Raw genomic sequence first — 27,514 nt, 5'->3', positions numbered from 1 at the left:
ATTGTTTCAAAAAAACATAAAAAAAAAAAAAATCTTACAGACCCCAACTTTATTTTGTGGTAGACCAGTGATAATGTTGGCTAGTCTAAAAAACAAATGACAGAACAATCCCTATGTTGAGACCTGTTTATATATCTATAAACAATTTAACAATTTATAAACAATCTCATTGTTTTCCCCCCCCTAATAAATTGGTACCAAAGTATCCTTGGTTACGGAAAAGAGAGGACACGGTTCTTCGAAAACATTTATGCCGCACAAGGTTAGGATTCCTACTGTGCACTAATTATTGTTTATGTCTGCATCAATATGCTAGTGCAGTTTAGCTCTAAAAAGCAGCATTCACAGATGCTCTAGTTAAGCACTGCCAAAACACTTGATTGCTTACTGTATATAATAAATATGTATGTTTTCATAAAATATGATTATGCCTTTTTAGATCTGTTTAATGACTTTACAAATCCCGAAATAGCATAAATACAGCATTTCTTACATAATAATAGTAATTAAAGGCTCTGAAGTGCCTTGAAATGCGCAGCATTATTCAATGTTGGCGTAATTTCCACTGACACAGGAAGACAGGGCGGACATATCGAACTGCTCCTCCCCTTTTCAAATAGCCAATAGCATTTCATCTACAGTCAAACCAAAATGTATTCAGACACCTTGCTATCCTAACTTACATAAATGAGCTATGGTGTCCTGCACCCACTAAAAAATCAAATAAAAATAATAATATTTTGTCTGAATATATTTTGGTTTGTCCGTACATCACAGCTCGGCCAGAGCCGTTGAGATCGGCAAACCTTCATTTGACAGCCACAGTCTTATAGATTCCCCGTTTAGATTTAATATGAAATTATTACTAAAGCAAAAGATATAAAGTTTGAAAAGTGAGTAATTTATGTTGGTGCATGACACCGGTGTTATCTCTTCTAATCGTCAGTGCTGTTTATAATGCAGCGTTTGTCTTACTATTTCTCCTTCTAATCTCCTCCTTATCGCTTTAAAATATAGCATTCTGTGTAGAATTTAAATGGATCCGATACGTTTTGTTGATCCGCTCTGTACTATTGTGTCTCTAGACCGGAGCAAACTGTGTGCGTTGGTTCGCGTGACATTTTATTCGTCTCAATGAAAAACATATTTAAACTGTCTAAATTGTTCCCTATCCCCTATATAGTGCACTATGCGTCATTCACCATTTAGAAAATAGTAATTGTGTGAACAAGTGACCGATTGCAGCCGCAGCTTCAGCGTCTATTTATAGCGTAAGGGGCGGGATGCTTCAGATTCTAGAGAGCATTTGATTGGACAGAAATCTTCTAAGTGCGAATTTTGTTATTGTTTTGGCCATACTAAAAGCCAACAAACGTTCAAAATTTCATGTGGACTTTAAGACTGTTATTATAGAAAGCCATTGCATGGGTTGCAGGGGGGAAACAGTGTAAAAGTAGCCCAATTCTGTGGGAAAACCGCAGACTTGGCAACACTGAGCCATTGTGAAAACATGCCACACTAGGCGTTTATGTGTATTCAAAGAACAATATATTAAATTTTTTATATAGGCAATAATGGTGGAAATGTTCAATAGCTTATACAGAAATCCTAATATACAGTGATCAGTTAATCAAACTGAATCAAACTTAAAGGAACACTCCACCGTTTTTTGAAACAGGGCTTATTCACCTTCTTTCCTACATTTAGATAGGTGGGCAAATGCATTTTTGTCTCAGTGCATGCATTGTTTTAGTTTGACAGGGTCGGCGCTAGCTTAGCTTAGCATAATGAATGGAATCCTTTGTTGCCAGCTAGCATGTCCTGAGTAAAAGTGATATAAAAAAATTAAAAAACCCACCTAATTACTTCTTGTGGCCTGCATATTCACAACAAGTACAAATAGCGATGCAGATTAACACTAGACGATTTCCTATGCAGATATTGACTTGGGACTATATTAGGGGGAAGCACAGGTGAAGCACTGCTACTTGGGCGCAGAGATATCACGCCCAAGTAGCAGTGCTTCGCCTGTGCTTCCCCCTAATATAGTCCTTAATATATAAGTCAATATCTGCCTAGGAAATCGCCTAGTGTTAATCTGCATCACTATTTGTACTTGTTGGGAATACGCAGGCCACAAGAAGTAATTAGGTGGGTTTTTAATTTTTTTTATATCACTTTTACACAGGACATGCTAGCTGGCAACAAAGGATTCCATTCATTGTGCTAAGCTAAGCTAGCGCCGACCCTGTCAAACTAAAACAATGCATGCACTGAGACAAAAATGCATTTGCCCACCTATCTAAATGTAGGAAAGAAAGTGAATAAGCCCTATTTCAAAAAACGGTGGAGTGTTCCTTTAAGCAGAAAAAGAACACCTGCACAAAAGAACAAAAAAGTCTATTGATAATGAAATTCTGAAGTCATAATGCCATTACTTGCATTTTAGTATAATGTTTGAGTTCATTTATCTGACAACACCAGCACATCTGTGATTAATTTTAAATTCGTATGTAACCAGTAATTTCAGTGCTAAACTGTGTGTTCTTGCAGCAAAACCTATTATTATCCGTTCTTCGTCTCCACCCCACTCTCAGCATCTTATGCGTCTTGCCCTGCGGCTATGGTTTCAAACCTGGCAGACATCACCAATGGCATTTTGTTTGTGGGGAAATTTAACACAGTCTCACCACAGGCAAGAGAGCTGTGTGTGTCTCTCTCACTCTCTTCCTCTCTTCCTTTTTCTGTGCGTCACAAAATGGTTGACATTTATGGCAGACACGACCGTAGCCGAGCGTGTTGAAATATTCATACTCATTCTCATGAAGACTGGCATTTTTTAAAGGAAAAAAGCAATTATTGGGGCCGGATTCAGTGAAACAGTCTCAAGTGGATGAGGTCACCGCTGTTGTGTATATCAAGGGGTTTTGTTCAATATTGCTTTAGTTATTTTTACTTTTGGCCTTGATGATATGTAGCTGATGTACTAATTCTTATTGTAAAAGTTCTCATTGTTAATAGAGATCTGCAAAAAAATGCAGTATTTTTTGTAGGCCAAACCAGAAGTTAGCATCACCCTGGTTTCCTCAACCCCCCAAAAATATTTATATATATAAATATATAAATATATATAAATATTTATGGATGTATGGATGTATGTATGTATGGATGTATGGATGTATGGATGGATGTATGGATGGATGGATGGATGGATGTATGGATGGATGGATGGATGGATGGATGGATTGATTGATTGATTGATTGATTGATTGATTGATTGATTGATTGATTGATTGGGGGGCTTTTGGATTATTGTAGAAAATAAACTCTGTGTCCAACAAAAGTTTATGGGGATATTCATCAGGATAATCTGCACAAATTAATGCAAAAACTCAGTCAAAAAACCCATTGACTTTTGGACTATGGAACTGTAAGTGCTAAAAACTATTTCTGGGTATTTGGCCTACAAAAATAAGCCATCCTTGCAGCACTCTATATATCTGCTAGATAATATTTTATGACACTCAGGAGTTCTCAGTTATGCTTTTAATTTTTAGCTTTGTTTCAAATGTTTCTCCTGGAATTCTTTTGGAGAATAACAAATAAAAAAACAAATGAGAAAATTATTGACATACAGTAAGAAATGAAAAAATGTATGTGAAAACGTTACATTTGGAAGTTCATTTTTAAAATCTGACTTTCGATTACAATGTCTGAGCACACTGTTGAGATTTTGAGGAAAGATGACATTACTAGGTTCTTTTTTTAGAAGAAATATCTGACAGTCAAAAGACTTAAGCAAAGTGTCCATTTGCTCTCCAGTTAATCACATTATTATCTAGAGAACGAGGCATTAAAGAGATCTCATTTGTGATTTGTTTTTTCATACAGGATATTAAATAAGCCTCACAATATATTTAAAACTTATTCAGAATTATTATTAAAATAAATTTCTATCATAAAAACTCTCAGAAGAGTTTAGCATGCTAGATATGACAATGTATTTGGTCTTGGTAGAATAGATCTGCTATGTCAGTGATGCTGCTGCAGAGCAAGTACAGAGATTTGCTTACTTTCATTACATAGACAGACACTCTGCTGTGAGCAAGTAAGACATGCTCCTGCACAAATAGCATATATGAAATTACCCATAGCAGATCTAAACGGGTGGAGCTGGGGAAGGTGAAGGGTTTCAGAGGAACTTTGAAAATGTTACAGCAAAACACTGACCAACTATGTTGGCTAACTCATTGGCTGCAGATGCAACAGGAACCAATCAGCTTGTGCCGTGTAGTTAATTATCCATCATTCTGTATCATCTAGAGTTTCATGTCAGAAATGAATATTTTAAACATATTCAGTGATATTTACCGTGTTACTAGTGGTCTCAACCAATCAGATGCTCTCATTTGTTGCATTCCAAATATGTATAAAAAAATAAACTGTCTCTACAGTCAGCACATTCGTGCAGTGAAGCAGGGTTGGGGATACTTTCACCTCCTCCTGAAGGAGGAGCAGCGGAGAGAGCGACAGAGGAAGGAGGAGTTGAAACGCACTGAACTACGACCTCCCGATCTCTTCCATTCAGATGAGGACAGTGATTCTGAGAGGTGCATAGATGTGAGATGATTAGAACAGAGATATTCTTATTATCTAGATTTGTTTTTGCAAGTGTAATAATTATATGCAGGGTGAATTCAATAAAATTGGGCCTACAGGAAAGTGGATTTGTTTTGGGGATAAAATCATTGACTTTTGATTTCTGATATTGTTATCTTTTTGTTGCAACAAATAATAAAAGGAGTGTAACATTTTGCCATTGACTTGAATTTCTAATTTAATTTACATGAACTCAGCCTAATTCTTAACCCACAGCTGTATGCTGTAGATGTCAGATGAAGTTGTATGGTTTTTAAGCATGATAGCATCCCAGCTAACAAAAATAATACAATGTCCCCAAAACTTTTAAAAAGTTGTAAAAAGTTTTTTTTTGTTGTAATGTTCCTCTGAATGTTTAGAATATATATATTTTTTTAAATAGGCTATATATAAAATAAAATAAATGTTTTTTGTGGTTTTGCGAACGTTAAGGGAAGTTCCATTTAATCATTTTTCAAACATTATGGGAACGTTTCAGAATGTTCAGAGAACATTTAAAATGAACAAATATAACATTTAAAATGAACAAATATAACATTTAAAAGAACATTAGATGAACGTCCAACTAAAACCTTTTCCCATTAATGATATATAAATGTTTTTTAGTTTTTTTTTAACATTATTAAATACCAGTTTACGCACGTTCTGTTAACCATACTGGTAGAATGTTTGTTCATAACTTTGAGATAACCATTCCAGAATGTTATCCAAAGTTCGGAGAATGTTTCGGTTAGCTGGGATGCAATTGCACTTTAGTACATCTGTCATTTTTCCTCTCCACACCTGCTAACCCAAACACGGCTGTTTTGTCAGGTGGTGTGATGTTGCGGCAACATCCTCTTCAGAATGGAAATCCAACCGGAGGAAAATGCGGGATGCTCGTCCGTTTACCCGTCTACAGATCATTGATCTGAACTACTACCAGGGTAAAAACACTCGGCACCCCTTTCTTATACTCTCTGTTCTGCTGGGGGGCTTTCTTCTTCAAAAGTTGACAGAAATTCATATTTTGATTTAGCATTTTTATATATATATTAGGGATGCACCGAATCCAGGATTCGGATTCGGATTCGGCCGAATCCTGGGCTTTTTGACGGGGTTCGGTTTCGGCCGAACCTTAGATTTATTTTCCACCGAAACCGAACCCTAGACTTGCACTACGCTGGTCGACGTCACACGGCCGTTGATTACGTGAAGGTGTTTACATAGGACCGTTCGAATGTAATAGGCTGTAAGAATCTGAAAATGGAACTCGTAAGCAAAAAAAGTTTTGTTTGGCAGTACTTTCAACCAAAAGAAGGCGATTGAAGTCGAGCTTTATGTTCAATTTGCAATGCCGATTTGTCTCGTGGTGGCAAGGACCCTAAGCAGTAAGGATGCGAGTAGGATTCGGTATTCGGTTTCGGATTCGGCCGAATCTTAAACAGTGGATTCGGTATTCGGCCGAACCTCAAAAATCTGGATTCGGTGCATCCCTAATATATATATAATTATTTAAGATAACCTTTTCTCTAAATGGCAAAAACAAACTGTGATTAGTCACTTGTCATGCCAGTCAGGTGGTCTCTTCCTGTTCAGAATAAGCTGCTTGAGTATGACTTTATGCCATAATTCAACAATCTGGCTACATGTGATTAAAGCATTCCTGATAACTTCGTAGTGTCACATTTCCACGCATATGATTGGAATACTAACACATCACGTCAGATAAACTCCCTGACATTAAAATTTTGTTCACACAAACATATAAATGAATTAAACTAGAAGGAAAACAGGAATATAATGCCTTTCTCTGCTGGAATGAGCCACAGAAATTTGAAAGGGTTTTCACCGCGAGGGTCTCGGCTTCCAGAAAAACAAAATTCATTCAACCATAAGTGTCACCCAGCAGGATAGAGCGATTTCCCTCTGACTAGAAGGATCTAATGCAACAAAATGAAAAGAAAAAATAAACATGGCTCATTTACACTGTCTCTTGATGGAATATAATGTCATGCTGGAATCAAAGTACATCTTCGATGCATCATTACTTCTTTGATAAGCTATTTGCATTTTCTGCCTGCACTTGAAAAACATTTTTGCTTTTGATGGGGACATGGTGGTTATACTGTCGTTACCTCAAGCGGCCTGTAAGAGGTTTACGCTACTGGATCTGAAGGCTGTTCATATCATTCATACGCACTGCATGATTTACCAAGCAGGTGCTTTGCGTGGACATGCCTTTTGATTTTATACTTTGTTATCAAGTTTGACACTGATATCATCTTTAATGTATCTAAAAGTGTCCAGATAATTTTTTGGGGGGCCCTGTACATCACGCACACACTTCTTGTCCATATCTGCTGGACGGAAACAGTGATGCTACAGCAATGATACACCATATGGACGTATTTCTCAAGTTTATTTTGAAAGTATAGACCCAATGTGGTTGTATTATGTAACAGCTATAAAAATGATTGTTTTTGGGACTTTTGAATGAAGATCTTATTATTAAGTGCCTGGTCATGCTTGAATATGGCAGATATAGAAATCCTGTTTCATCACCTTTGTGTCTTTTAAGCCGGATATTTAACCCACGTGTCACATTGTGGCTAACTAACCCGTACAGGTTGTGTGATGTCAAGAAGCTTGTTGTCTGCTAACAGTGAGTAGGTGGATGTCATTCATCAGAGGCCTGATTAAACATCTTAACCTTGAAGTTTCAACAGAAAGCAGAGAGCAAAGCGATGCCTCTACTTCATGTTGAACAAAAAGTGAGAGGAATTAATTTACACATGGAGACGGCCTTGAAATGTTAGCTTGTAACAAATGAGCCAAAGCACAGTCAGTGTAACTCTCTCTCTCTATCTCTCTCTCTCTCTCTCTCTCTCTCTCTCTTTCTTACTCTGTTTCTTATTTTATAGTATTTTATTTTTTCGTTCAACAGTAGATTGAACACCGAATCAATTAACATTGGATTTGTTTCTCACAGTTTCCACAGACAGTGCCACCATAGTGTCTATAGGTGTGTTCGCACAGATACAAAAAGTAAAAGAAATGTTTCTCATCAAAAACTCTGTCGATACCATAAAGGAGTCCTCACAAAAGCAACCGACTCACATATAACACAGAGACAGACAGATAGATAGATAGATTTCTTTATTGCTGGATGAAAGATTTGCTAGACAGCCTCAGTCTGCTGCTGTTTTTCTGTCAAGAGGGCTTTCAAGATATACAAAGCTTTTGATTCTGTATTGATTATGTGTTTTTAAAAAAATATGAAAACAAAGCTGTCAGAAAGGCTCTCTGTGGAATAGCATGTTTTAGGTCTTATGTTGTACATCAACTTGTAAACTAAGCAATTATACAGGATTTTAAAGCTGCTGACACAAGGTTACATGTTGTGCCCTGCAGGATCATTTCATTTGCATACTGGGGGTGTTTTTATTTTTATTTTTAACTTTCTAAATATGATTTCCAGGATATATATTATTTAAAAAAAAAGCTTTTTTTCCTAGCGAGTGTGTGTATCGTCAGTTGTGCTGTTGAATTGGCTACTGGAGGCACTGACTCTGGAACGTTCTGGAAGATTTGAACCTGTTACTTCCTGTTGGGATGCAGGTGAGTGAGAAAAAATAATAGAGTTTGTGTTCTGGGACAAAGAAATTCTGTTTCTGAAAGGAAATCATTCTGATATGTTGATGTGGTGCTCAAGAAACATTTCTTATTTTTGTCAGTTTGAAAACATGAGATTTCAGGACTCTAAAGAAAGGCCTTTTAATATCATTCTAAAAAAATGTTGTGGTCCATATGAATCTTTTTGCTGTGAAATCTACAGATTTTTATATAGGAAATGTAAGAATAACTTTTATTGTAATAAGCGGAAGCAAGAGAAGGCAGACAGAGGAGAGGATCTAACTGCAGGTTAAAAAAAGCAACACAAGTATATACAAGATTACGAGATAACAAGACGCAGACAATCAACGGGAAAACAATATGAAAAACTACAAAAGGACTATAAAGATGGCAGGCAGAACATGGAACAGGAAGCATAACAAAATCCAGGGACAAACAAAGAGACCATATTACAGTTATTTTGTTAGTTATCAAGACATTCACCTACTGGACTGAAGCAAATTAGGTTTACTTGTGTTACATCTGTCGGCTGCAGGTGCCAACATGTGCCAACTGATGCCAGCCTAGTCCCTCACCGTTTCCATAGACTCTGTTATTAGTTTATCCGTTTCAGCTGTTTCTTCTTTCATTTGATCATCACCCTGTCTATTTAAGTGCCTTTTTCCTTCATTCAGTATGAAGTCTTGTATGATTGTTTTGGTTCATACTCTCTGTCAGCATTTTGAGCAGTTCCTGGGTTCTTTATATTTTCCAGAGTTTTGGATTTCTTGTTCCCGTCTGCCTCAGTGGATTGTATTTGTGTTCGGACTGATTACATGTGCTTGACCCTCTGCCTGGTATGGACTATGACCTTGGATTATATTTGTCAATAAACTGCGTTTGGATTCTCACTCTCTCTGCTGAATGCTGTCTTACCACCACAACCAAAGCATTACAACTTGTTTATCCGTATATCATTTAAAAAAAAAATCATGTTAAAATGTGAACATCAAATATTATGCATCAGGCTTTTAAGTAATGTTTATTTGTACATCTCTCAATTATCATTGTACTGCATTGTATTACATGTTTTGCCACTTCCAAAAAAAACTAAATACAGAGCTTTGATAAAACCATTAAATATCATCTTTGTAAGTCATATTATTGGGCGATATTGTGTGACGCCTGATATTGGTATGCATGTAAGTAGTCTGCTTACATTACAAGCTATCAGAATTTCATCTTACTTTTTGCCCATATAAATATCAACAACTGCACAAAATTGCATATTCTTGATTAGTTTTGGCCTCTGAATAAAATTGAGGCGTTTTTTCCCTTGAGTGTGAGCTCCATATTCTCCTATCATACTGCATGAGCCATAATAGCCGGATGTATTAAATATGATACTCAACAAAAACACATGCAAACTTTTTTGGTTTGTTTAAAGGGTCAATAAACTCTTCCATTAAAAAAAAAATCTGACTACTTTAACTTTTAAGAATTTTTGGGGGATTCAGATGCAGTTGTTCTGTTCAGGCAAACTGATTTAGTTGATTTGTCATTTAACAGCTATGTTTTTATCCTTAGTATCCTCCAGAATGCTTTCTACATTGGCATCCCCACTGGAAACAAAAGTTATCTGTCTTGCTCAAGGGCACAACTGTGTTCTAGTACTTGAACTGCCTGTTCCAGGTTTGAACCGGCAATCTTAAAATTACTAGCCTAGAGCATTTCATACTAGGCCACCCGTGGCCTTTTGTGAGGATTTTTGTATCGAGGCATTCCCAATATAAATTATAGACATTCCAGTTTTTGGTCAGCGGTCATTTTTTCAGTTGTGTGTGAGAAAACATACACTAATAAAGTGATATAACTTCAAGCCCAATAGTCAACAAAACTCAGTAAAAGCGTAATTTAACTACTTGTGCACCAAGTTGAAACAGATGTTTTGAAGATGCATTGCAATGCGTCCAATATTATTTATTGTTGATCATTAAAGGATGAATTAAATGGATCGTGACAGCAAAGTGTTACAAAAGATTTCTATTTCAAATAAATGCTGTTCTTTTTAACTTTGTCCTGAAAAAAAAAAAGTATCAGTTTCCACAAAAATTTTATGGAGCACGACTGTTTAAAACATTTATCATAATGAGAAATGTTTATTGAGCACCAAATTAGCATATTAGAATGATTTCTGAAGGATCATGTGACTCTAAAGACTGGAGTAATGATGCTGAAAATTCAGCTTTGCATCACAGGAATACATTACATTTAAAATATCAAAATAGAACACTGTTATTTTAAATTTTAATTAAAAAATTCTTATCAATTAAATGCAGCCTTGGTTTGCATAAAAGAAAAAAATATATATATTTTTTTTCTTTCAAAAATATTTAAATAATCGGTAGCACTTTACAATGAGGCTCCATTAGTTAACATTAGTTAATGCACTGACTATTTCATAACTTACTATGATCAATACATTTGTTACTGTATGTATCAATCTTTGTTAACATTAATTAATAAAAAATACAACAATTCACTGTTAGTTCATGTTAGTTTAGGTCTATTAAATAATATTAACAGATACAACTTTTGATTTTAATAATGCATTAATGTTGAAATCAACATTAATAAATGCTTTAGAAGTGTTTTTCATTGTTAGTTCATGTTAACTAATGTAGTTAACTAATGTTAACAAATGGAACCTTATTGAAAAGCTTTACCAAAAAATCTTACCGACCCCAAACGTTTGGATGGTGGGATTTCATAAATAGTTGTGCAATTTTGAAAAGGCAGAATTCCACTCTTTAGTGTTCTGAAAATTAGTACTGTGCGCCTGACCTTTTTTTCTGTATTTTAGGAAGGTGTAACCTCTTCTAGAGTGCTTGCTGGTTGGGTTTAATTGGTTTCATGTGCATGTAGTGATTGTGAAACTGTCTGTTCATGCATAAAATTGAGTTTAATAGCTTAGAAATGTATCACATGTGCGTCTTTTTTAAAGTGACATTGATTCTGGAAAATGGCAGATGGTCTGTGTATAACATATTGTTGTGTGTGTGTGTGTGTGTGTGTGTGTGTGTGTGTGTGTGTGTGTGTGTGTGTGTGTGTGTGTGTGTGTGTGTGTGTGTGTGTGTGTGTGTGTGTGTGTGTGTGTGTGTGTGTGTGCGTGTGTGCGTGCGTGTGTGCGTGTGTGCGTGTGTGCGTGTGTGTGTGAACTGAACCACACTAATACAGACAACCAGACTGTGTCCCCTGAAGTCATGACCTAATTCAGCGATGGGCAACTTGGGTCCTGGAGGGCCACTGTCCTGCAGAGTTTAGCTCCAACCCTAATCGAACACCTGAACAAGCTAATCAATGTCCTCAGGATTACTAGAAAGATGCAGGCAAGTGAGTTTTTATCAGGGTTGGAGCTAAACTCTGCAGGACCATAGTTGCCCATCCCTGACCTAATTAGATTTACACCATTTTTTTACCTTCATATTTTAAATGATATTTGAAGATGCAAGAATGTTAGAAATAGGGTTCGGATTCATATAGGCACTTCATAGTTTTTGTGGCCACCTGACTCTTAAATATTTATCAATTCCAATTTTGTTGTCTTATATCACACTTAATATTGTTACTTACAACAATGAGAACTGGCCCCCGACTGAGCCTGGGTTCTCCCAAGGTTTTTTTTCTCCATTAGGTCACCTGATGGAGTTTTAGGACACCATTAGGTCACTTGATGGAGTTTTTCGGTTCCTTGCCACTGTTGCCTTTGGCTTGCTCAGTTGGGGATATTTTGGGGATATTTAATTTAATTTTATCAATCAATAAATTCCTCTTGAAACAAACTTTGTTGTATTATTTTAATTTAATACTGTGAAGCTGCTTTGATACAATCTGTATTGTGAAAAGCGCTATACAAATAAACTTGACTTGACTTGACTTGACTTACATTATATACAGACCCTTTCCAAAAAAATAGAATATCATGGAAAAGTTTATTTAGTTCCAGAATTCCATTCAAAACGTTAAACTTCCATAGATTATAGATTCAGGGCCTACAACTTCAACGATTTCAAGTATTTAGTTGTTTATTTGTACATAATTTGGGCTTCCAGCTCATAAAACCCACGAAAACAGGATTTCAAAAAATTTGAATATTACATGGCAGTGTGGGCAGGTGCAAATCCTGCTGGAAAATGAAATCAGCATCTCCATAAAGCTTGTCTGCTGAAGGAAGCATGAAGTGCTCTGTAAATGTCCTGGTAGACGGCTGCGTTGAGTGGACAGCACAGTGGACCAACACCAGCCGATGACATGGCTCCCCAAACCAACACAGACTGTGGAAACTTCACACTGAACTTCAAGCATATTGGATTGTGTGCTTCTCCATTCTTCCTCCAGACTCTGGGACCTTGGTTTCCAAATGAGATGCAAAATTTGCTCTCATCAGAAAAGAGGACTTTGGTCCACTGTGCTTTATTAAATCCAGAGTCAACGCAGCCGTCTACCAGGACATTTTCAGAGCACTTCATGCTTCCTTCATTTTCCAGCAGGATTTGCACCTGCCCACACTGCCAAAAGAACCAAACCCTGGTTCAATGACCATGGTATTACTGTGTAATTACTGTGTGATTTCATGTAATATTCACATTTTTTTAAATCCTGTTTTCGTGGGTTTTATGAGCTGGAAGCTCAAATTATGTACAAATAAACAACTAAATACTTGAAATCGTTTAAGTTGTGGGCCCTGAATCTATAATCTATGGAAGTTTAACATTTTGAATGGAATTATGGAAATAAATAAACTTTTCCATGATATTCAAATTTTTTGGAAAGGGTCTGTATATGTGGTTTTATGCGCTATTGATCAAAATATTTATATAAAAAAATCCTTTTATTCCGCAAGGATGCATTAAAAGTTACAGTAAAGATTTATCTTTACTTATCTTTTGCCTAAAATTATCACGTGTACACTGCAATATTAAGCTTCAAGCCCGAAAGTCTACAAGACTATTTAAGAGCATAATTTTGCACCAAGATGAAACAGATGATTGCAATCCGTGCAATACTATTTATCAATATTTATTAAAGGATGCATTCAATTCATCAAAAAACAGCAAAAAATATTTAAAATGTTACAAAACAAATCTATTTCAAATAAATTTTTAACTTTGTCCTGAAAAAAGATATCAGTTTCCACAAAAATATTTAGCAACACAACCATTTTCAACACTGATAATAATAAGAAATGTTTCTCGAGCAGTAAATCAGCATATTATAATGATTTTTGAAGGATCGTGTGACGCTGAAGACTGGAGTGATGATGCTGAAAATTCTGCTTTACAATCACAGGAATAAATTACATTTTAAAATATATTCAAATAGAAAACAGTTATTTAAAAGTGTAATATTCCACAATATTACTGTATATTTGATCAAATAAATGCAGCTTTGGTGAGCATACGAGACCAATATAAAAATCTTTCAGACGCAACCTTTTGAACTGTAGTGTACATTAAAATATATAGCTGCCTTTTTAGGGTTAGGGGTTTGTTTAAATCACTAAGCTCAATTTTGATCAATAGTAATAGAGATACTAGCCATCACACCTAATGAGAGCTTACAAGAACAACAACAACAAACTGGAACAACAAGGATCAGAGTTAATGGAGAAATGATGAAGCCCTCGAATTTAGGTGGTGTTTAAGAGAGAGATACGGAGGAAAAAGAGAGATAGAGAATTTAATCCCTCATCTCCTGGAGCTACAGGTTGGTAGTGAAGGATGAGGAGAGGGAGGCCAAGACAAATGGAAAAAGAGGGAGAGAAATTGTAAGAAGCGTCTCCCAGAAGAGCCTGGAGGGGCTCCTACCATCCCAGAATCCAATTTCCAATAAAGTGAAGCTTTATGGGAAAACGGTACAGCATGGCAGAGAGCAGATATTACAAAAAATAATGAAACTTTATCAGCCGCCGTTAAAACCCAGGCCGAGAGGAGAGGGAGCTTGAGATGTGCGCACTTGTTTTGCTCCATCCTTCTATTTCTTTCCGTCCTCTCAAGGTGACATATGATTCTGATAATACTCCAGGTTTGGTGAGCACATTATGAAGAGATCACGCAAATAATTAATATGTCAAGAAATTTTGTGCGTCTCTTTATCTGTCTCTGTCTGTCCTTCTCTCTCTCTCTCTCTCCGTATCTCTCAGGGACCCTGGAAGGAGCAGAACCACGATAAAGAGGCTGAATAAGGAAAAGGCAATAGAAGCCAAGTGGGAGCAGTTTATCGCCCCGCCAAAGGTTTTCTCTTCCAAATAGCTCTTTCTCGCTGGAATTGTTGAGTTCCTCTGGCTCCACTGGAGCTCTATGAAGCGATGTGTTCTCCTCAAGCACGCCAGTGGGTTTTAGACAAGTGTGTCACATTAGTTGCTTTCTGGAAGACACAGTAAATAAGAAAAGGGCTAATTACACTCTCGGCAGAAAGAAACTGTAGGCAACAATTATTTAGGGTGGCTTAATGGCTGAAGATGTGAGCTGGTAATCAAGTGGTGAGCTATGAGCCATCGCCATTGTGGCCATTGATCAAGAAACTTTGGTTGTGTTTGTGATGGGATACTAGCATGCTGCATGGTATACACTCTATAATAATGCAAAATAGTGCGTGGAAAAAGATAGTATTGAAACATTTAAAACAGTAGGATTCTACATTTTATCAAGTCACATTTATTCATATTGCACTTTATACAATACAGACGTTTAAAAGCAACTTCACATAGAAATATTAATAGTCTTAAAGGTGCATTAAGCAACTTTTTCATGTTAAAAATACCCGTTTTCTAACCCATACATGCTTAAACAATTGCCTGATGGGCTGAATGAGCCCTTCTCTGATCACTGAGATTGTCTCTATAATCCTGTAAAGTAAAATAAATAAGAGGGATTCGGGCCGGAATTTTAGACTGGGCGTGACGTCATGCGCGTTCACGGCACGCTCACCTGGCTGTCTGGCAGGTTTGTGTATTCGCCGCCATTCTCCGTAGAAGATGGATTCTAAGAGACCGGCTTGTAGTTCATTTCAAACACCAACGCAAACTCCACGTAAGATAAAAAAAAGAAAACTTTTGTCCGCGAGCGTGCACACTTCTGGCTGCAGTTTCGCTTGCTGCCAGAGGGGGCATAGTTCGGCAAAAACTCAGAGACTTGCGCAATGCACCTTTAATGTTGTAAATATATACATTCTTTTGGATTTCTTTTTTTTCTTTTACTTTTATCATTACAGTAGAGCAAAAAGGGTTTGTTCGCCCAAAAATGAAAATTCGGTCAGTATTACTCATCCTCATGTTGTCCCAACCCTGTAATACTTTCGTTCATCTTTGAAACACAAATGAAGATCTTTCTGATGAAATCTGAGAGCTCTCTGACACTCCGTTGACAGCTACGCAACTACTTTTGACACATAAAGAGATCGTAAAACTAATCCATATGAATTGAGTGGTTTAGTCCAAAGGTTCTGAAGAGACTTTAGAATTTAGGCTTTTATTCACATAGAAACATTCATACAACAGTTGTGGTAAACAGAAGCCCAATCATGTTTGCTTGACATGCTTGAAGTGCTTGGCGTGCTTGAGGCATTCTTGTGTGTTACGCAGCACGTTTGAGCTTCCGCAAGAGGTTTCTTCTCACGTGTCAAGCAGGTTATGCTCGGATCAATGTTTATATGTGAATAAAAGCTTAAATTCAATCTGTTCATTCTATTAAGTCAAGTCAAGTCAAGTTTATTTGTATAGCGCTTTTCACAATACAGATTGTATCAAAGCAGCTTCACAGTATTAAATTAAAATAATACAACAAAGTTTGTTTCAAGAGGAATTTATTGATTGATAAAATTAAATTAAATATCCCCAAAATATCCCCAACTGAGCAAGCCAAAGGCAACAGTGGCAAGGAACCGAAAAACTCCATCAAGTGACCTAATGGAGAAAAAAAAACCATGGGAGAACCCAGGCTCAGTCGGGGGCCAGTTCTCCTCTCGATTAAGTGATCGAAAATTTGAACTAAACCGCTAAATTCTTTGTTTCTCGTTTTACGATCTCTTTATGAACTTTTTGAAGCGTCAAAGTGGTAGTTGCGTAGCTGTCAACGGTGGGACAGAAAGCTCTCCGATTTCATTAAAAATATCTTCGTTTGTGTTCTGAAGATGAACGAAAGTCTTACGGGTTTGGAACGACATGAGGGTGGCGCTTCATTTTGACGCTTCAAAATGACAGATTTTTCACTATAGGGTAAACTAACCCTTTAAATTTTTTTTACAGAATCCTGAAAATGACTTAACTTTCTTAACGAAAAAAATTCTCTTGATTTTGGTCTGAAATGTCGACTCGATATGTTTTCATGAGATACATTTTTTCCTTCCGTCCCTTTCTAAAAGGCGCTGCATCTCACATCCAGGCCATTACATATTTCTTCAGGGAGTCATCTGACCTGGAAGACCTCCACTCTTAGTGTGTTTTTCTCCTCAGCACCGTGGTCATCAGTGGGTAGCTTGTTGTCTTTGACAGCGGCTCCAGAGCACATCTGTGATGAGGCTGTTTACACCAAGGGCATCGAGACTCTGAGCGTACAAGAATCCGATTCTGATTCTTCATCATCAGAATGTAGGTCACAATGGTCAACCTTCATGCATGAATCTTTCTGATTACGTGAGCTCTTCACAGTTCCATGATGTTCTAAGCAGCTAAGGCATACAAGAAGATGTCAAAGTTTGTCTGTTTTATAGGACTATTTGGGATGTTTTTACAATCTATGAAATGCTGTTGACTGACACAGACAATTTTGAGTTTGTAGAAAACTATAATGGAAGTCTAGCTATCAAGTGGACATGCATCACAAGTAAATTGATTACACTTTTTGGAAAGTATGCCCATAACATTTACATAGCATAACATTTAATACATTAAACTTTTCTGGAGTCTAGTTATAATGACTTTATCTTATAAAATGAATAGTTTGGCCTTAAATTCTGATTCAGCTATTTATACAATACCCATCTTCAATAGAACCAATAGAGTCTAACGTTCAAAGGTTTAGGGTCAGTGAGATCCTTTTTTTTTTTTCATTGTCAGTTTTATTAATGACAGTTAATTTATGATTGTCAGTTCTGACAGATTGAGAACAGGAAGAAAGATAGGATTTGATCAAGTTGACAAGCTCTATTAAAATATGAAATTATTTAAATTTTTCATGAGATTTTTTTTTTTTTAAACAAAAAATTCATGTCCGTTTTACAGTATAATTATACATTTAAGTACTGAGTAATAGTAATTAACTACATTTACTTACTGTAGGGTTAGGGTTGGGAATAGGTTGGTTTAGGGCTAGTTGCAAGTTATTATGCATAATTTATAGTTATTACTACAGTAACTGCGTGTAATGTAACAAGGACACTGTAAAATAAAGGGTTAATAAGAAATCTTACTGACCTTTAAACTTTTGAATGGTAGTGTGTAACCAGAGACAAGTCGTGCCACCTCAAAAGTATTATTTAGACAAATAGACAACAAAAGTAGTCGTTTTAAATTTTAAAAAGTGCTTTAACCAAAATACAGTTATCACATTTTTGCGTTTAACCCTCAGCTTGCTCCATAGGCTGCCATTGTTAGTGCAAAACACCTAGGGACAGATCGAGATACTATTCTGAAGCAATTTACAACACGACACAGCTGCTGTGAAATTGATACAGATAAACACACTCATTGATTCACAGCCTGAGTGACTTTCACTGGTGTCTGGTTCTTGATGGGTGGAGCACAAAACGAGAGTTATCTGTTTTCCATCTCACTGCCAACCGAACTGTCACTTGTCTTGCTCACACAATCACATGTAGCACATTGTCATGGCAACAGTGCATGCCATCATCATCATCACCATGCACTTCAGTGCTGTGCTGTTTGGTTCACAGGACAAAGAAAGACAAAACAAAATCCATCAGATTTGGATTTTAGGTTTGACATGGGCACTTTTAGGAAAGCTCTTTGGTGTGGATGATAGCTTCATTTCCGTGATTCTTCTTTGTGAGTGCAAATATTTCTCTCCTCTCTGTGCTCTCCTTCTCTGGGTTGTAAAATGCTTGTGTCTGCTATGCCCCAGATGCTGTTTTTGCTCCCGTGGCGGCTTGGGCCCCACCGTGCGACAGGGGATGAATGCGCACTATAGGTGTCCTCTATTTTTGCCTGAAGACTCTGTAGACCCCACAGAGTAGATCAGAGAGAAGTACTGAGCCCCGATGAAAGCTTAAGCTCTGCGAAACTGCCTTTGTTTTCTCACAGTCTTTACTGTTTATTTCGTTCCCTATAAAAGGAATCAAAAGGCCTAATAAAGCCTCTTTCGGCCGTGCCAATTAATCGAGCCTGAGACTAATCCAAACCGATTTAAGAGTGAAATCCAAGAGCTGGACTCTGAAGATATCCCTCTTTACTGAAGTTTTATTGTTACCGGTTTAATTGGTTTTGGGATAAAACCTGCTGCATGAGAATGTATTTGAGAATAATCAGTGATGGGAAGAATCAGTGTGAGCAGTCATTATTTATTATGCAAGCTTATATAGACATGATTAATCTCCCAATTTAATAAGTCTATATATTATTAATAGATAATAAATCCTGAGTACTGAAAATGACATCTTTATGGTTTGTATTTATGAGGCATGAAACCAGCCAATTTATTCAAGAGTTATGTCTTTTTTCATCTGTCTCCAACAGCATCCTAGTTTATTTTATGTAATGAAAAAATTCATTTTTACTCAAGATTTATATGTTTTGTCTAAGTTAATGAAGTGTTGTATTTGAGGGAGATTATATTTTCATGGTGATAAATCTATTTGGATGCTTATTAAATGAATATAGAGACTGAATGAAGGTTAATTTCTGCTGTCATCTTCTGTTTACATAGAGGCGGGTCATAATTTTAGTGTGTGAAATATTAATCGTCCAGCAGAGGGCGTGCTTGGATCATTTACACATCGATGCCCCTTCTAGTTAAAAAAGGAAATGTGTATATGGATATATATGGCAATGGAACTTGTACATAACAATTGTCATGACTGGAATATTGTTTTGCCTCTTTGAAAAACAATGTAAATCGTGTTTATATGTGTGTGTTTCAGATCTCCAGAAGTTCCTTCAAGAATCGTGAAGTGTTTTTAAACCCAGCTGTGATTCTGATAACCAACTCACCTCCGCTTCAACTATTATTATATATTAAGGGGCACCAGTCACATGTAATTTGTTTTAAATATATATATATATATATAATTTATAAAATGTTAACTTGGTGACACTTTACATTAGGGTCCAATTCTCACTATTTTGACTTTTGCCTCTTAATTACTGTTTATTAATAGTCAGTAAGGTAGTTGATAACTTTAGGTAGTGGGTTAGAATAAGTGATTTAGAATATGGTCATGCAGAATAAGACATTAATATGTGATTTATTATTACTAATAAACAACCAATATCCTCCTAGTAATATGCATGCTAATAAGCATATAGTAATAGTAATTTAATAGTAACATAAATTGATTGCAGTCGTCTGTAGTTGCATGTAATGGCTGATGTAATTTTGTCGGTTATCATATCATCTGATCGGCATGTGAGAATGTGATGACCCCTGATTGCTGTGATGTGTTTATTGTGGGATTTCATGTGACCAATTGTCTCCATTATGAAACAACAATGCAGTCAAAGTCCATCCTGAGGCCAAGCAAAACACAGATGGAGAGAAGACAGAGTCTCAGAGAGTGATGAGGTTTGTTTGCTGTTCCCAGAACTCCTATGCTATGAATTATGATATTGTGACCGTTGGCAACACAAGAAATTACCAAAAATGATCAGGCCATTTTAACCCACTTCAGTGTCACATAATCATTATAATACACAACAGATTATATTTTGTCACAAATAAATACCCCACAGTAATCATAAAAGCTGCAGATCTGTTGGTGTTTAAAGCTTACATATTAACTTTGTATTTTTTTTCTGTAATGTTGTTCATTTGTTCCAAACAAGGTCTTGCCCTGTGACTCATCCACATATCAAGCCATAGTACAGCTGTGGACCTTTTGCATTGACCTTTATTTTCATACACTCCACCTACTAATATGCTATAGATAACAGACAAGAGTGTGCAAGAGTCTTCCTCCTTCATCTCCTGTCTAAAGTGTTGTGCAAAAGTGTGCAGACAGGGTGTCGTCCCAGCTGGAGCTGCTCCATAGATTTACTGTAATTGTCCAATCCTCATGCTGTCTTGCCCTCCGATGCACCATTGTACATCCCTCACATGTGTACTGCCCATGTAAAGGCACCTTTGTTGTGTACAGAATGATATTACTATTATATTTCTCTTTATTCCTACCTTGTGTTTTTTTAGTTCCCCTGTGAGGCGAAGCTCTACCACTACTCAACTCATCCACCAGAAGAAAGCCATGATGGATGGGATAAAGGCATCTTTTGTGGACAAAGCAGAAGAGTTAAAACTCAATTTATCTGATGCTCTGGACCACTGTGCCAAGTAAGTTATTTTTTCATGGGGAACCACACCGGTGAAAGTGCAATCTTTGTTTTATGATTGTTTCTTTAACTGGATATCACACTTTTATATAGTTTTCAAACTAAAAACTAAAGTTTAAAAAAATGACAGAAAAATGGTAACATCTAAATAAAGTCAAGTAAAAATGATTATTCCACATCACTGAATCAAACCTTAATACAGTTGGGAGAACAAGTATTTGATACACTGCCGATTTTGCAGGTTTTCCCACTTACAAAGCATGTAGAAGTCTATAATTTTTATCATAGGTACTCTTCAACTGTGAGTGACGGAATCTAAAACAAAAATCCAGAAAATCACATTGTATGATTTTTAAGTAATTAATTTGCATTTTATTGCATGACATAAGTATTTGATACATTAGAAAAGCAGAACTTAATATTTGGTACAGAAACCTTTGTTTGTAATTACAGAGATCATACGTTTCCTGTAGTTCTTGACCAGGTTTGCACACACTGCAGCAGGAATTTTGGTCCACTCCTCCATACAGACCTTCTCCAGATCCTTCAGGTTTCGAGGCTGTCGCTGGGCAATACGGACTTTCAGCTCCCTCCAAAGATTTTCTATTGTGTTCAGATCTGGAGACTGGCTAGGCCACTCCAGGACCTTGAGATGCTTCTTACGGAGCCACTCCTTAGTTGCCCTGGCTGTGTGTTTCGGGTCGTTGTCATGCTGGAAGACCCAGCCACAACCCATCTTCAATGCTCTTACTGAGGGAAGGAGGTTGTTGGCCAAGATCTCGCGATACATGGCCCCATCCATCCTCCCCTCAATATGGTGCAGTCATCCTGTCCCCTTTGCAGAAAAGCATCCCCAAAGAATGATGTTTCTACCTCCATGCTTCACGGTTGGGATGGTGTTCTTGGGGTTGTACTCATCCTTCTTCTTCCTCCAAACACTGCGAGTGGAGTTTAGACCAAAAAGCTCTATTTTTGTCTCATCAGACCACATGACCTTCTCCCATTCCTCCTCTGGATCATCCAGATGGTCATTGGCAAACTTCAGACGGGCCTGGACATGCGCTGGCTTGAGCAGGGGGACCTTGCGTGCGCTGCAGGATTTTAATCCATGACGGCGTAGTGTGTTACTAATGGTTTTCTTTGAGACTGTGGTCCCAGCTCTCTTCAGGTCATTGACCAGGTCCTGCCGTGTAGTTCTGGGCTGATCCCTCACCTTCCTCATGATCATTGATGCCCCACGAGGTGAGATCTTGCTTGGTGCCCCAGACCGAGGGAGACTGACCGTCATCTTGAACTTCTTCCATTTTCTAATAATTGCGCCAACAGTTGTTGCCTTCTCACCAAGCTGCTTGCCTATTTGTTACAATACATTTGTTACAGTATTCATTAATCTTTGTTAATGTTAGTTTATAAAAATCCAGCTGTTCATTGATTGTTCATGTTAGTTCACAGTGCATTAACTAACAAATACATTTGATTTTAACAATGTATTAGTAAATATTGAAATTAACATTAACTAAGATGAATAAATGCTATAGAAGTATTGTTCATTCTTAGTTTAAAGTAGTTAACTAATGTTTCTAATTTCTAACTAACGATTTTAATAAAAACCAACCCCTAGTACTATGTGCCTGTAGTCTGTAAAATGTACAGAAAGTTTTTAAAGAGCAAGAAAACTAATCAGTCTCAAAGACTGCATATCCAACCACAACAAAACAAGGAAAATTGTTATCTCAACTATAACAACATAATATATGTAAACATCTCTCCTTTAGTCTTTTTCTCTTTTCTAGTAAGAGATGGGATTTTGGGGTCCAGAGATACCGGTCTCTTTGTAATATGGTGTCCGGTGGACGAATCCCTTCTGCTGTAACCTCCATAACCTCAGTGGCCTCTCCAAGAGCACAAGACTGAAGACAGCACCGAGGATCCATACAGCACTCAGTGGTGCGAGTGTGTTCAGTGAATGTTTAATGGTCTGCATCAGTGCCAATCCTTTAGAGAACACGGATGCAAAACCACTTAATGTGCTGGTGTGTGTGTGTGTGTGTGTGTGTGTGTGTGTGTGTGTGTGTGTGTGTGTGTGTGTGTGTGTGTGTGTGTGTGTGTGTGTGTGTGTGTGTGTGTGTGTGTGTGTGTGTGCGTGTGCTCAATGTTAACGTGAATGACCCTACAGGATGCTTGCAGGTGCAAGAGTGTGTGTATGCATTCAACATTGCTGTTTACAATAACATTACACCAACAGTCCGTGTGTGTGTGTGTGTGTGTGTGTGTGTGTGTGTGTGTGTGTGTGTGTGTGTGTGTGTGTGTGTGTGTGTGTGTGTGTGTGTGTGTGTGTGTCTCTACTGAAGGCTCTCAGCGTTGCTCAGTAATCTGGCCCCCATCAAATACTCAGACAGGAGGGTGGCACGTTTACTGGAGAAACTGAGTGGATTTACAGAAAGCCACACGCTGAGACTTCACCCACACAACTTCCTGAGGATCTTAAACTCATTCCAGCTGTGGGAGCTCTGCTGCCCGGATCTATGTGTGGCTGTAGAGGTACAAGACAGCTGACTTAGTTACTGAGCACTTTTAAAGTCACCATGAAATCAAAATGTATAATTATTTAATTTTATGGAGATATATATTGCATTATTTATTATATATCATTTTTTTTTTGCACATAATTTTTACCTCCCTCTTGCAATGACTTTTCTTCTCTGATGTGTTTACTGCCATAAGAGTGGGACAACCTGTCACTCACATGACATCACAAGCCGCGTTTCCATTACCCTTTAAATTGCGCAAATTGAAATTGCGAATTGAAAATACGGCCAATGGAATTTCGGAAAAACTCCCATTTATCACAAAAAAGTTTTTTCACTCGCATGAGGTGGTTTTTCAGGCAATTCGGAAAAATAGATATTTCGCAAAACTGCAATGGAAAGTTTTTGCGCATTTACAGGTCACCTGACGTAGATGACGCGGTGTGTTTGGACACAATACAAGACAGAGTTCTTTATTAAACTCATAAAAGACTTACAGGAATACTGGATTCTAAACCTCAAAGAAATGCCACAATCAAGACTTCGAAGCAGATATGAGGGAGAACCAGCCAGAAACACCTCATACTGTATGTGCCACTCTCAAGTATAAGGGTCTTTCCTTGCCATTAATGCTTGGAAAACACGCCTACGTCTCTTTTGATTAATAATAATGGCCAGTGCAGTGGCAGGGATATACATAAACCTAACGTCCATTACCATGATTTTTGGAATGACTTATTGCGAGAGGAAAAAATGAACTTTTAGTCGCATAACATCAGTTAATGGAAATGCCGTCATTTCGCAATAGTTTTTTGTCGACATTTAGAAAAAAGCACAAAAGTTTTGCGCAAATCTGTAATGGAAACGCGCCTACAGTAATAGCAAAACACAACCATCCAATCAATTCCCAATGGACAAAATCAAGTCCTGCCTTTTGATATACGTCACAATATGAAAGAAAAGACTAATCACAACTTTCAAACAATCTGTTTCATGCTGACTTTATGTGTGATTATGCTACATTTTACTGTCACTCAATTTTCACTTTAGAGAAACAATTCGGTCATTACAATGGTTACAACATATCTGGGTCGTTTGCATTCTATAGTGGGCCAAAACAGTATTTACACACTTAAGACACACTTATAAATGTATGAATGTCTACATCAGATAACAAAATATCTTTATTAATAACCTTAATACTTTTATTCAGCATTTGTGACAGAAAAGCCATAGAAAATACAACAAAAGATTTCTATTTCAAATTAATGCTGTTCTTTTTAACTCAACTTTTCACCAAAGAATCCTGGGAAAAGAATGTTTCCACAAAAATATTAAGCAGCAAAACTGTTTTAAACATCGATGAAATCAGCGTATTAGAAGGATTTCTGAAGGATCGTGTGACACTGAAGACTGGAGTAATGGCTGCACAGAAATACATTTCACTTTAAAATCGAAAACTGTAATAATGTTTAACAATAGCACTGTTTACTGTATCGTTGATTAAATGAACGCAGCCTTGGTGAGCATTCTTTCAAAAACATTATAAAATCTTCCGACCTCAAACTTTTAAATGATGGTGTATATTACCAGATATACTGTTCAAAAGTTAATTGTCTTACATCTAATTAATGCTTTACGTTATTAACTGAATGTCATCGTTCTTAATATATCAGCTTAGACCGGTATAAGTTTAAGCTCCTATACGTAAATTCTTGCCACACATGAAAAACTGAGTTTATTACATAAAGAGTAGAAGGAGCTAATGAACTGTCAGCTGCAGTTATCTAGTCTTTCAGTGCAGTTGTCTCTTACTCTGACAGATTAACTGCATTTTCATCGGCAAGACTTTCTTTCAGATCCGCATGGCACTTCATTAGGCCTTTTATCTGTGTGCTAATTATCTTGTCAAGGATAAATACATCAAATCATTTTTTATGAGGTCCTATCACCAGCTTGCTTCAAAAATATTAAGCGTCTTTAGCACACAAACCTCTTTTAGTTTCTGCTTCACTGTGATTTTGGCCCCCTACCAATAGCAGCGACTTACCTGGTTATTATGACCATTTTCTTGAAGTTTTTCTGCAAAATTAAAGAGATACTTCCATCAAAAATCCTGTCAATATTTAATCACCTTCATGTCGCTGTTATTTTATTTTTTAGTTCAGGTTTAAAACAACATAAATGTGACAGAATTGTCATTTTATTTCTTTATTTACCCATTCTTATAAAGTTGAAATAAAACATTGTGGACAGTTGGCTGATTTTCCTTTAATCTAATGTGTGCATAATCATTTTGAATTTTAGATTTCAGGTTTCTCAGCTTCTCTAGCTATTCCTATCCTTTAATTGTGACTGCCAAAATGTTGCTGACCTCAGATCAAGTCCAGACAGGACGCCGGTAACAACCAGCCATTTGAGCCGTATAATGACAGATTATCCAGTGTGTAATAAGCTATTGTCAGGAACTGGGAGGTTAGGGTGCTAGAGACTGGTAATTATGAGAAGTACTCTTTTATCTTTCTCCCTGTATGTATCTCTTTCTCCCTGTTATTTCCAGATAGTGAGGCAGAATGTGGTAAAGATGCCCAAAGCGGAGTACGACTCATGGCTACACAACAGAGTCAGCCAATCACAGACCACCAAGAGCACTACATACAACCTGCAATCAGGTGATCCCTGATATAGATATATATATATATATATATATATATATATATATATATATATATATATATGCGTGTGTGTGTGTGTGTGAGATATACATAAAATATAAGAATTGATATATAATTAATATATAATCAATTAAAAAATAATTAATAATTATATGAAATTATATTTATTTATATATATTTATTAATATAATGATATATATATATATATATATAAAATAATTCATATATAATTAAATGAATTTTGCTCTTAATAAATACATTTATTAATAATTAATACATTTAAATGATTAAATTGTTTTAATTTAATAAGTAGATTCTTATTACTGTAATACTGTAATGCAGTTATCATACTGTATGGACAAGATTATACGAAAGATAATACAACAAATTCTGCCATGATGTATGAATATTTATTGACTTAAATAATAACTTTAATTTATATTTTATGAGATTTTTAGCATTGCAGTGACAAGAATTTGAAACTGAATTGTCAAGGGAAAAATGTCACAATGCAAATCTTAATGACACAAAATATATATATATTTTTTTTTTTTTTTTTTTTTGGGGGGTGGTGAAATATGACATGTTCTTGACAAGCTTTGTGAACTTTGCACCAGTTTTTTCTATTCATTTCTATCAGTGTCTTTGTGCTCAGTTTTCATGTTCTATCCCTTTTCTGTTTGTTCCAAAGCACATTTGGATTATGTCTCATGGGGTAATACATTTTCACTTAAATAGGTGTGTGTGTGTGTGTGTGCGTGCGTGCGCGTGCATGCATGCGTGTCTCATTCTTCCTGGCATAAAGACACAATTTGTCAAATAAACTGTCTCTGATAAAATGTCATGACCTGTGCGTGTGCCCTTTAAAATAAGCAGAATTTCAGGTGTAAAGCAGAATTTCTTATCCGCCATGATAAGCTGTTCTATTTTTTCAGAGTTTTGGGAGAAACTCTGGGGTCAAAGTTCAGCCAGGAGGCCCATGGGTAAGTGCTGTTTTTCAGACATTTCTAGAATGCCTCAGCGTCTGTGTCCGGGACACACTTCCGCCTCTTTCAGAGCTCTTTCTGGGGATTGCATTATACTTTTCCCGTTCAAAAGAAACACTGGCTGTTGCAATATTTTATATGTTCAAAAGGATTGCGGCAATTTAGCCACATTAGTTACAGTACATGCTTCTGCCAAGCACTTCTATTTGTGTGTGTGTGTGTGTGTGTGTGTGTGTGTGTGTGTGTGTGTGTGTGTGTGTGTGTGTGTGTGTGTGTGTGTGTGTGTGTGTGTGTGTGTGTGTGTGTGTGTGTGTGTGTGTGTGTGTGTGTGTGTGTGTGTGTGTGTGTGTGTGTGTGTGTGTGTGTGTGTGAGGAGACAGAAGGTTGTGTATATGTAGACATGCGTTCCCTTGTTTGTTTGTCTGTGTGTGTGTGTGCCGAGAAGTGAGGCATGTTCTTGCGCTTCAACACAGTCTCATTTCTTTCAAATGAAAATTCAATATTTACCCTTCAGTT

At 36.8% G+C, this 27,514-nt stretch overlaps 1 long non-coding RNA gene and 1 pseudogene across 2 annotated transcripts; both read left to right on the top strand.

The window, feature by feature from the left end:
- The first annotated feature begins 42 nt into the window (after positions 1-42).
- LOC309499265 lies at positions 43-5,687 on the top strand. The gene is made up of 3 exons (XR_014206186.1): positions 43-262; positions 4,455-4,610; positions 5,473-5,687. It is a non-coding gene; the product is annotated as an uncharacterized lncRNA (long non-coding RNA).
- Positions 5,688-7,385: 1,698 nt separating this feature from the next.
- Positions 7,386-26,020, top strand: LOC309498663 (annotated as a pseudogene). The gene is made up of 6 exons: positions 7,386-7,412; positions 8,176-8,259; positions 16,766-16,900; positions 19,408-19,432; positions 23,161-23,350; positions 25,898-26,020. The product of its transcript is annotated as an uncharacterized misc_RNA (transcript).
- The last annotated feature ends 1,494 nt before the right edge of the window (positions 26,021-27,514 follow it).

Source organism: Leuciscus leuciscus (genome assembly GCF_965113295.1).
Source record: "Leuciscus leuciscus genome assembly, chromosome: 5".
In the NCBI taxonomy this organism is placed as follows: Eukaryota; Metazoa; Chordata; class Actinopteri; order Cypriniformes; family Leuciscidae; genus Leuciscus; species Leuciscus leuciscus.
The sequence above is the reverse complement of the archived record's forward strand: the minus strand, read 5'-3'. Positions and strand labels throughout refer to the sequence as shown.